Consider the following 12,322-nt stretch of genomic DNA (forward strand, 5'->3'; position numbering starts at 1 on the left):
CCCATCCCCCCTCCCACAACCCCTCCAGTAACCCCCTTTTGTCCTCCATATTTAAGAGTCTCTTATGTTTTGTCCCCCTCCCTGTTTGTATATTATTTTTGCTTCCCTTCCTTTGTGTTCATCTGAGGGTGAACCCACATTTTGTAGTGCCATTCTGCTCTGCTGAGAATACACTGAAAGTTGGCAAGGGCAGAAGCAGGAAAACCAGTTAGAAGGGGACTGCAATAGCCAAGTGAGAGATGGTAGGATTCTGGATTCCGGATAGATTTTGACAGTAAGGATTATAGATTTCCTGATGGATTGATTAGGAGGGAGAAGGGGTAGTGAAGGAGGGAACACTCAAGGAAGACCCTAAGGTTTGAGGTTGAAAACAGGGCTTCCCAAGTTAAATGGGAGAAGGCTGAGGGGAGGCAAATTTGGGGGAAAGACCAGAGTTCAGTTTTGACATGTGAAATTGAATCACTGTTGGATGTCCTGAAGAGATGTCTAATGCATAGCAGTCTTGGATACATGAGTCTGGAACTCATTTAGAATCATGATACTAAGTGAGGTTGACAAAGGAATAGATGCATGGGTTCAGGTAGAGAAAAGAGGAGGTCAGCACTGAGTCCTGACAGACCCCAGACCCCAGACAGCGTGAATGAAAGAGTAGAGGAGACTGAGAAGGAAGAGCCAGGGAGGCAAGTGTCCAAAAGACACATCTGATGAAGGACTGCTATCCCAAACACAGAACTCTTAAAACTCAAAAGTAAGAAGAGAGACAACCTGATTAAAAAATGGACCAAAGACCTGAACAGACACTTTTCCAAAAAAGATAGACAGATGGCAAATTAACATGTAAAAAGATGCTCAACACTATATGTCATCAAGGAAATGCAAATTAAAACAACAATGAAATACCATTACACACTTCTTAGAATGGTTGAAATCTGGAATGCTGACACCACCAAATGCTGACAAGGATGTGGAGCTACAGGAACTCTCACAAATTGCTAGCGGGAATGCAGAATGGTACAGCCACTTTGGAAGACACTTTGGTGACTACTTACAAAAGTAAACGTAGTCTTACCATACGATCCAGCAACCATGCTCCTTGGTATTAACCCAAAGGAGTTGAAAACTTACGTTTACTCCAAACCCTGCACAGATTGCAGCTTTATTTATAAGTGCCAAAACTTAGAAGCAATCAAGATCTCCCTCAGGAGGTGAACGGATAAATAAATTGTGATACATACAGGCAATGGAATACTATTCAGTGCTAAAAAGAAATGAACTATCAAGCCATGAAAAGATGAGGAGGAACCTTAAATGCATACTACTAAGTGAAAGAAGCCAGTCTGAAAAAGCGACATACAGAATGATTCTGACTATATGATATTCTGGGAAAGGCAAAACTATGGAGCTACTACTACCACCACCACCACCACTACTGCTACTACTACTACCACCAAAATCACCTCTACTACTACTACCACCACCAACATCACTGCTACTACTACTACTACTACTACCATTACTGCTGTTGCTGCTGCTGCTACTACTACCATTGCTGCTGTCTCTACTACTACTACCCCTATCCCTGCTCCTGCTGCTACTACGGCTGCTGCTACTACTTACTACTACTACTACTACTACCACCACCACCACCATCACTGCTACTACTACTACTACCACCACCACCACCACCATTACTGCTGTGGCTGCCTCTTCTACTATTTCAAATACTACTACTACTATTACTACTACCTTTTTACTGAGTGCTTGCCAGGTGTTAGCTATCCACTATCTCTTCCCAGTATTTCATTGTCTCACTTAATCCTCACGGCAACCTTCAGAAGTGCTCTATTATTCCTAGCTTACAGACAGCCAAGCAGTCAGTACCTTTGCCTAATAATTTATATTCCTTCTGGAGTCCCGATTCCATTGTCAATCTCTTCTGCATCTAGAACAGGGTCTGAGACAGAGATGACACGGGCATGGCTGATGTGCCAGGGGCAGTGGATGCCATGTTTTGCTGTAGGAAGTGCACGAGCTGGCTTTGCTGACAGAGGGGTAGAGTGGGGAGCAGAGATAGGAAGGGAGGTGAGCCAAAGCCCCAGGACTCAAGGGAGAAGTTGCGAACTCTGGGGAAAGTCATGGCCTTCCCCGGAATCAGGGCTGTTTAAGCTCTGAACAACACGGATTTCCTTATGGTGGTGGTGAGCCTAGTCCCAGAACCTCCAGCTGAGGCCAACAGGAGCCTCTGGACCCCTGAGTAAGACATGCTATAGGGGGCAGCACTGCCCTGCTCCATCTCAGCCTAAGCCCTCCCTTCTGCAAAGCAAACCAAACATTAGAGCCAGGCAGGGTCAATAGGTCAGAGTGCATGGAAGGGTCAAAGGTTATGGGTCCTGCCGGTGTGTGACATTCAAGTCAGGCAGCAGGACCAACCCCAGGGGTTAGTATTTGATCACATCCAGAAATTCCCAATCCCTGAATCAGGCTGTCTCCAGAGGAGCTTCTGAAGACCCTGACCACCCTGTGACAATGAATCATGGAGAGCTTCCCAGGGGAAGGGTCTTGGGAAGGGTTGGCTCCACTTCAGGGAGGGCCTCAGGCACAATCAGACTCCCCAACAGGGGCTTATGACTAGTGACCCTGGGGCCCATCAGATCCTCCATTGCCCCTACTGCTTACCAAAAAAGTCTGGATCACTGGCATCCAAGGTCCTCACCACCTTACCATTCTTATCTACAACCTTATGCTCTATGACCCCAACTTCAAAGACATCTTTATTCTTGAACATCTATTTTATGCCAGATACTTCACAGGCATTATGTTCTTCATCCATTCAGCAAACACAGACTGAGGGATCATCCTGGTCCAGGCATTGTTCTAGGCCTTGGGCAAACAAGAGCGACACGGAGCCTGTCTTCATGGACACTCTCATAAGGAATCATCCCCGTTTTACAGGTGAGAAACTGAGGCTCACAGAGGTGTTGGGCTGCAGAGCAGTGACTTGAACACAGACACGCCTAACTCCAACACAGTTCTTTCCATCCCTATACTTTTCTGTAGCCACCTGAAGCCCCTAGACCGTGGTGGTGAGCCATACCTCCAGGGCTTTGCATGAGCAGCTCCCTCTGCCTGGAATGGCCTCCTCACCTCTTCTCTAACCAGCTGATCCCCTTTTGTTCCTCCAGGCTTTTCTCAACTTCACCTCCTTCTCTTCCTCACCACCTCAACACCCCCACCTCCCTGGGCTGGCAGAGGTGCCCCTCCTACTCCCAGACACCTCAGGTCCATATCCTTGCCTGGAGTTGCTCATGGCCTTCTTTGATTGTTGGTCTCTACTGAAAGGTGGGCCCCTGTGAGCACCATTGTCTCCTCAGGTCTGAGTCACCAATGTCCAATGTGATTTGGGTCAGAGGATCAGGGCCTGTCGGTTCAACCTCCCCTTTGTCCTGAGATGCTTCCCCAGGGCATGGCATAGTTGGAAAACCAGTCCCCTGGAAGAAAGTTTTGGTGCCTGTTGAAATAAAGTGGCTTCTGGAGGAGCTGGCTTGAATCACTCATACCTCCATGGGAACAAGTCTTCCAGAGCTGGCTTGGGTAAGGAGGAGCTCCTGTCTGAAGGTCTTGCTGCCAAGGATGCCCTCTAGGGAGCACTGTGGGAGAGGGGCTGTCTGGGGAAGGTGGCTGTGTTTCTTTCCCCTTCCATACAGTTTAGTTTCCCCCCAGTCCCAGATGGCCAACTGAGCCATCCTCTGCTGCCACAGACCTCCTGCCATGTGAAGATTCCAGCTCTGACCAAACAAGGTTCTTCTATATCTGGCCTGTCTCAGCTCTTCCACCTGGATCTCCCTTCCCCCTTTGCATCTACATTATACATTCCAGCAAGTTCTCAAACATTCTCTGAGCATACAATACAGTTTTACACCTCGATGCCTTGCACCTTGAACATTGGCTAAAAGGGAGGTGAGAGTCTCCATTTCTTATCGGCCAACCCCTTGTCCAGAATCTCCAGGCTGAGAAACTACTTTCCTCTGCTTTTCCCAGTGGGTGAGGTCTTGAATCAGGGCCAGAGGGACTCCAGAAATTCTCCCTATCTTAGTCACTTTTCTCCCCATTGACCCCACAGCTGGCCAGAGAGGGAAGTGGAAACTCCCTAGTGTGGGGGGACTTCTAACCTTTGCTCTCTGTGCAGGGACAAGATGGAGACTCAGCACAATTCCACTCCCTTCCCTTCCCAGCCCTATCCTGGGATGGGAGGGACAGAAGAACAGTGCAGGGGGCAGAGGTTGGGAACTGGTCTGGGGAGGCTGAGGAAGGTGTGGAGGTTGGAGGAAGGGAACTGACATCTAACATTTACAGAGAACTACTGAGCTCCAGCACCCATTGCAGATTTTATTTGTTACCACCCCAACTGTCATCTTAACCCCCAAAAGGTAAGACCATTCTAATTCCCATTTTACTGAGACTAAAGCTAAGAGAGAAATAAAATACCACAGGTCATTTTGGCATTTCCCAAAGGTGGCATATCCAGGTTCAAACCTGGTAGATGTCTTATCACTTCCACCCCACCTCTGCCCCCAGACCCACTGTACTGATGCACTCTTCCAGAAGCATAAGGAACCTTGAGAGCCCTCAAAGACTGATCCTGGAGCCATGGAATGTTATACCACAAGATACCTTCATCCTGGTTCAAAGTACTCCCTCTATCATGTAGGAACAAAGGCCAGGGAGGTTTTGGTTGGTTTCATTTTCAGGAACTAGCAGAACCAAGATTCAGGTTCATGTCTTTTGACACCAATCTCTGCCCTTTCCATTCAGTTATATACATTAACAACAGACAGCTTTCAAGGCCAGGTAATCATGCCCAAGTCTACTCCAAGTTCTGGAAGCACAGCTGCCATTCTGTCCTTGATGGAATGATGGAGTGACAGAGTGGCAAGGAAGGGCTCATGGCCCTTCTGTTGCAGGTAGTAACCCTTCTCTCACTGTAGCATGCCACCCCCACCTTCTCAGACCCATGCTGTTTCTTTAACAAATGTTGTGTAATGCCCTTTTACTATGTGGAAGTGAAATTCCCGGTTAACCTACATGCACAATAAAAAAAAAATTAATAGGGTGCCCTAAATATAATATGAGAAATCAAGTAGAAATAATTCCTAATAAAAATTAAATAAAAATAATTTATAATAAAATAACATGTTTCCATTTATAAACACTCTCCTGTGACTACACTGGAAGACATAATGAAATAGTCTGATGCTTGCATTTATGCATAAAATAGCCATGATCTTAACATCTACAAATGTGGACTGATTTGGATGTTTCATTAGCAACTCAAAGGCCAGGAGTGGGGTTGCCATTGGTGATATGATTTGTTGAAACAACTCTTGGTAAGATTCCAACAACACAAAGTAAAGTCTGCCTTGAATTTACATGGTGGTTGCATTTGCAGGGGAGCATATATTAAAACTGATCCCTGTTCAAACGCTTTGTGTGCAAAATAATGTGGAGTTCAGTCCTAGGCTTAGATTATTATAAATTTGTTTTCATCTGTGTGGTGTCTGGTGGGATAGTCAATGGCCCTGTGGGGTACAGGACTGTCCTAGGCACATCCCTGCACCCTCCCACTAAGGGCCAACCCAAAGTTTCCAAACTGCATCCTGAGGGACAGACAGTACTGCCCCTGTGGAGAACCAATGATCATATTTTTAAGCTTTACTCAAAGATTATATCCCAACCTCTTAATATCTTTCTAAGGTATTCAAGCCCTGGAGTTAGCTGTGGCATCTGGATGGAAAAGGCTGCAAGCAAAAGAAGGTGGAAAGATCCAGAATCAGTTAGGAATCCAGGTTACACTGCTTGCTGCTGTGTTTCCAGGTCTATCTGGTACATACTGGCTGATCAACAAATATCTGTGCAATGAAATTATTAGCTGTGTGACTTTGGGAAAATTTTTTAACTTTCCTCAATGCCCTCACAGTGAAATGCTGGTCATACTGTGGGGCTTCAATTTGAGAAGATTAAATGAACAAAGAGGGGAAAGCCTGGAGATGCGTAGAATGAGCTCAACAACAATTAGTTGACAATAAAAATCAAAGTCCTGCTATGATCTGGCTGGGATGAAATTCTGGATCATGGAAAAGGTAACAGATGAGTGTTTTCAAATCAGCATCTGACTAGACTACTTGACCTTTTGGATAGGTGGTTCCTTTCAACCTTGAGACTCAGCAATTCTGAGGCCCTTGTCTAGACAGAGGCGGTGGTGAGGAGCCACGTTGCCACCCACACTTGCCCACCACAGGCCAGTGCCTTGCACATCCCCGAGGCCCTCCAAACATTCCAGGAGAGTGAGCTCCCTCCATTCTACTCCTCCACCCTGTTGTTCAGGTGAAGGAGAGAAGCAAACATTTACTGAGCACATCCTACATACCAGAAGTTGTATTTTCCCCTAAGTTATGCCATTAGATCTTAAGTTGGGATGAGGTGGGGAGCAATGTCCCATGCGCGAGGGACCGGGGCTCAGAGATGGTGAGTGACTTGCCCCGCGTCTTAGAGTGAGTGTGGGGTGGTGCCTCCTTGAGCTGGCTTTCCTTCTATCACAGTGGGGCAGCTTGACAGAGGCTCATGTAGAGCACCGTGGATATGTCCACCCAGCCTGCCCACTTCCCACTACCCAGCTCCTGGGATTTACCAGGCACAGAGTGGGGTTCCTCTGCTCCCCACCACTGGTTCAGAGGCACAGAGTTAAGATGGACTGGGAGAGAAGATGGGGAACATGTCAGAAGGCCTTGAATGCCAGGGATAATGGGGATGGACTGGGACTAAGGCAATGAAAGATCTCAAGCAGGGCAAAAGATTCTCAGTGAAATGCTCTAAGAAGACTCTATCCACCAGTGATGAACCAGGAGACTTCAAAACTGGTCAGGTGGCTGCGAGGGTTCTCCTTGAGTGTTTCTCTCAATCTCTCACCTCCCTACTCTTTCATTCCAGCAGGAACTCTGGGAGCTCCCAGGGGACAGGGAGGCCCAGCCAGTTCTCCCATCCAGAGTATGGCGGCTCTGCCAGCCTCTAGATGGTGGGGTCCACTGACTCTCTGTCTTCAATTCCTACTTTGACTTTGCACACAAGGTGCTATGTGTCCCAGCGTCAGCTGCTGCTCTCCTGGCCCTGGTCTCCATGGCAGCAAGATGATGCGCTTAGACTAATGGATTATCAAGAGCTCTCCTTTCATCTTTATGGGGGTGAGGTGTCCAGAGAAGTAACAAAACATGAGCTAGAGTCTAGGGGTGGATGGTGGAAGCCACATGCACCAGAAGAGGTGGTGACCCCCAAAGGAAAGGCAGCACATTCACAGAATATCAGGCCCTAGGGGCAGTTCACCCCTGGTTCTTCTCCTATGTTGGTGGGGGACAGAGGACAAGAGCAAGGTCAGGCCACCCAGAGGCCTTGGGATGTAGCCAGTTTGCCCTTGAGGGTTGGCATCATTTTTGAGCACTGCTGAGAGGGGCTGGACAAGTTCTTCTCTGGTGGGGGTGCCTCAGAACCCCTAGGATGAAGTCTAGTCCCAGAGAGGCTAGGTCCTACAGATTCCTTTGATGATGACAGATGCTTTGTTTTTTTGGAGAACCAACAGAATTCCTTTTGAGCAAGATTTCCTTCCTCCATTTATTTATTTACTCTTTGCCTAGTGATTCAGCAAAACAACCTCAAAACCAGTCTCCATTGGGAGGCAGGAAGAACCAAACCTTCAAATATCAGTGATCCTGTGAGGTTTTTGCCTTGTGGAACTTTCCTTAAAATAACTGCATCAGGAGATTGTCCAGGGAGGGGTGGTGGAGGAAGGAGACCTGAAGGCAGAGTCCTGGGGGCTCCTGAAGGACTCAGGTAACTGGAGTGAGGACTCTCAACAGCTGCCCGTCCCTTTTCTCCACAGCAAGGGCTTATCATTGGTTTCTCCCACCTTGCAGATTCTAGAGGGGGCCATCTTCCTGAAGAAGGAATGGGTTGGGGTCTGAACTCTACAGTGTAAGATAAGTGACTTGAGTGATAGGCACTACGGTTATAGCAGTGGAATATGAATTGGAACCTTCTTGCCTGTGTCTGTATGTTCTTCACCCATGCTATAATATCCTAATTCTTGATGCAATGCTTTGGTTCCCTTAATTCAGTGGGAAAAACAAAAAAGTCTTTAATGCATCTAAATTGGAATCGGGCCAACAAGATAAAAGGTTGTGGAGGAAATAGTGCCAGACTGGAAATTCAGAAGATGTGGGTTCTATTTCAGCTTTGGTTTATTAAGCCATGGGACCTTGTGTAGGTCACTTCCCGAAGGACACAGAAATGCCCGAGATCAGGGAAACCTGGTGTTTGTAAGCAGGAAGTCTGGGTAGATCTGAGAACAGAGGTGCTGATGGGCAGAGCAAGGTGGGGTGGAAGTCCTTGCCGAAGAGTCACTCAGACTTGAGTCTCATCTCTCCACTACTGGCTGCATGATCTAGGGCAAGTCAACTCTGTGCCTCTAAGCCTCAGCTTTCCCATCTTTAAAATGGGGGAAAATAGGGGCACATGGGTGGCTTAGTCGGTTAAGCGTCTGGCTTGGGCTCAGGTCATGATCAAGTCCCACATTGGGCTCTGTGCTGACAGCTTGGAGCCTGGAGCCTGCTTCAGATTCTGTGTCTCTTTCTCTCTCTGCTCCTCCCCCACTCATGCTCTGTCTCTCTCGCTCTTTCAAAAATAAATAAACATTAAAAGAAATAAAACAAAATGGGGGGAAATAGCCATCTCAAAGGCTGTTGTGATAACCGGAAGTGAGAGAATGCACAAGGAAGTGCTTCATAAATGGGAAAGCATGGGAAAAATATGAGGTATCATTACTCTAAGTACTTAGGAGGAAGATGGGGTGCCTGGGTGGCTCAGGCGGTTGAGCGTCTGACTTGGGCTCACATCATGATCTTGCGGTCTGTGAATTCGAGCCCCATGTCGGGCTCTGTGCTGACAGCTCAGAGCCTGGAGCCTGCTTTGGATTCTGTGTCTCCCTCTGTCTCTCTGCTCCTCCCCTGCTCATGCTCTCTCTCTCTCTCTCTCTCTCTCTCTCTCTCTCTCTCTGTGTCAAAAATAAACATTAAAAAATTTTTTAATACTTAGGAGGAAGAAATATTAGTCCTCAGAGAGCCCAAATTTAAATAATAGCAGCTACTATAACAAGTATTATTATGGAGGGTTTACTCTCTGCTACCCTGAGTGCAAATGTATAAACTAATTTAAGTATATAAACTCAATCTTTTTTTTAAAGTATATCACATACACAGCAAATTGATAAAGTGCTCTCATCTTAAGAGTACTGCTTAATGAATTTGTACATTTGTATATATCATGTGAACTCACTGAATCCTCACTAAGAGCCTTACACTGCTTATTCCCATTTTACAGATATGGAAACTGGGGCACACTGAGATGCAAACACTGCATGCTGATAGCCACATGGTACTGCCTCAAGGATCTAGTCCATCAAGAGAGTGGCTGGAGAGTGGCTGGGAGACTGAGAGGTTCCCAAGAGGCCATTGGAAGATTCTGGCTCAGGGGGAATTTAGTATTCACCTGCCCAGGTGAGGAGAGCCCAGGGTCTGGAACAGAGGGCAAGGAAATGAATGCAGCTGAAAGTGGGAGGCAGAACAAGTCTTAGGAAAGCAAGTTCAAGCAGTAGGAGCAGTTCAAGCAGTAGAAGCAATGATTTGAAGCAAGGGGATAGTGGCTGCTGATGGCCAGGGAGGGTTTTGGATGACTGATAGCTCTAAAATTTGATGTAGAAAATCCAGTTCTTGGGGCACCTGGGAGGCTCAGTCGGTTGAGTGTCCGACTTCAGCTCAGGTCATGATTTCATGGTTTGTGAATTTGAGCCCCACGTTGGGCTCTGTGCTGACAGCTCGGAGCCTGGAGTCTGTTTCAGATTCTGTGTCTCCCTCTCTCTCTGCTCCTCTCCTGCTCACTCTGTCTCTCTCTCTCTCTCTCTTAAAAATAAATAAACATTAAAAAATTAAAAAAAAAAGAAAATCCAGTTCTTGATCAGCTGTTCTGGTGAAGTGGCAGAGACATAGATCAAGTTCAGAAATGGAATTTGTCCCTTTCTAAGTGGGCATGGTCCCCCCAGCTGGGATCCTGAGCAGGTGGCACTCATTTTCCTGGGGACAGAACTGCTTCCCAGAGCTTCCATTACACCCTCAGTAAAGAGGCAGGCCAAGGCTGGGGTGAGAAAGAAAGTCTGGGAGGCACCCAATTACCCCACCGCTGATGGTGATGGAGGAATTGGCGACCTGCCCCCAAATGATAGGAAGTGGACAGAACCACAGCAGAAGGCAGCTTGGTGCCCGAAAGAGCTCTGAGCTGGAGGGCAGGAGGCCCTGGTTCAAGTCCTGCTCCCACCTCTGGCTTCACAGAACATGGTACTCATGCCCAACCCTGGGGAAGTGGCATCTCCTCTCTGGGCTGTGGATCCCCCCACTGTGGAATTAGAGCCATGAAGGAGATAATATCTGTGGCTTACACTTTAAAATTCCATGAATGTCTATGTCATGAGTGGAGAACCTGGTGAGACTCTGAACATGGTGACTCCAGGAGGCCCAGGTTCACCTGCTGCATGAATACTGAATGGGCACTGGTGGTGGACGGAGCAATGGCAGGCATCCATCTGTCTGGCCTCATTCGCATTCCTGCTCCTTGGTCCTCTCTCTTAAAGGCTCTCTCTTAGAGGCTCTATAGAAGCCCTGAGCTCATGACTGCGATGAACATCATCTCCTTATTTGGGAGGCAGGAAGCTGCTCCCCACCCCCACCCTCTTCTGTCCACTCCCAGGACTCCCACTCCACGCCCCCCTATTCAGTTTCCTGCTTCCTGAGGGTCTTTCAGCTGGTGGGAGACCAGGACTACAATTGCTCTTCACTGATTCCAGAGCCAGCAAGAGAGCGTGGCTTGTGTGAGCCAGAGGTCCGGAATGAATATGCCGAGCAAAGGGGAAAGGCGGGGGCCAGGGTCACTTAGAACAAGCCAGTCCCAAGAACCTAAAATTAGCTCTGGGAACTGGAATGTTAGGGCTCCAAGGAACTGCAGCTGTGAAAAGAAAGCACGAGACAAGGAAGGAAAATGCACCCTGCCCACACCCACTGCACACTGCTCGCCCACGCCATCTGCCTTGGGGTCTCTAGAGCTTTTAACCCACCCCCAAAATATCTCCAGCCTGGCTCACCAGGCCAATCAGTGGGAATCCCTCCCACTCTCCTCCCATGCTGTCATTCTCCTCTCTGGAGACCGCAGAACAACGTGGCCTAGGATCCCTGATAGGATAAGGTTTAATTGGAAACAGGAAAGAGGAGGACAAGTTCGGGTCTGGGGTGGTGACCATAATGAGAAAATGACAGTCCCACTGAAGTGGGGGGGGTGACAGTGCAGGAAGGTCACATGGCAAGGAGGGCCCGCGGGAAGGACCCCTGGGAGAACTGGGCACGTGTGTGACAGCAGGCACACTGACCAGGGGCAGCAGACTGGAGAAGAGCTTGAGGAAGGGGGGGAAACTGGGGGCTGTGCTGTGTGCACCCCTCTGCATACATACAATTGGGTGGTTTTCTTTGTTGTTTGTTTTTTGTTTTGGAAAAGACCATACACTAGTGAGTGTGTGATCCTGTATTTTTAAGTGACTAGAGCTCATGTACCAATCGCAGGCCATGGGGAAGAATGTCCAGGAGAGGCAACCGGTAGAGTGATCCTTTACAAGCTAGGCTTGAGACTTGGGACCTGGAGTTCCAGGGGATCCAAGCACTAGGCTTCTTCCTCCAGCTCCTTGTTCAAATGGGAGAGCTTGGTTTCCAAGGATTTTTGCTCAAACCCAGGGAATCTTGCATCTTTGTGGTATAGAGACTGGGGGAGGTATTCAGAACCATGGGGAGAAGGGCTAGGGGTGTGGGTGAGCAATGGAGCCTTTCTGAAAGCCTCTATGGGAAGGGACAGGGTGGAAGTGAGATCTATTGAGCACCTTTTGCCCTTTTCATGCCAAAGGCAGCTTTTCTTACTCTCCTCCTCACAATCACCTAGAATGGAAACTCTGAGGAGAAACACAGAATGTCTACTTTACTAAAGTATCCCCAGCCTTGGGAATAATGCCTGGCACATGGTTCCAAAGCAAACTGTTGAGTGGATGTGATCTTCCAAAAGCTCTGCAAGGCCTGTATTATCCTCTTTATATATATATATATATATATATATATATATATATATATATACACACACACATATATATGTATGTATATATATGTATATTATATATATTATAATATATATA

At 47.6% G+C, this 12,322-nt stretch overlaps 1 protein-coding gene across 1 annotated transcript in view; it reads right to left on the reverse strand.

The window, feature by feature from the left end:
- Positions 1 to 12,322, reverse strand: part of SYN3 (synapsin III) — a 465,413-nt gene that overhangs the window by 204,864 nt on the left and 248,227 nt on the right.

This window comes from Prionailurus bengalensis, chromosome B4 (assembly GCF_016509475.1).
Source record: "Prionailurus bengalensis isolate Pbe53 chromosome B4, Fcat_Pben_1.1_paternal_pri, whole genome shotgun sequence".
Classification (NCBI taxonomy): domain Eukaryota; kingdom Metazoa; phylum Chordata; class Mammalia; order Carnivora; family Felidae; genus Prionailurus; species Prionailurus bengalensis.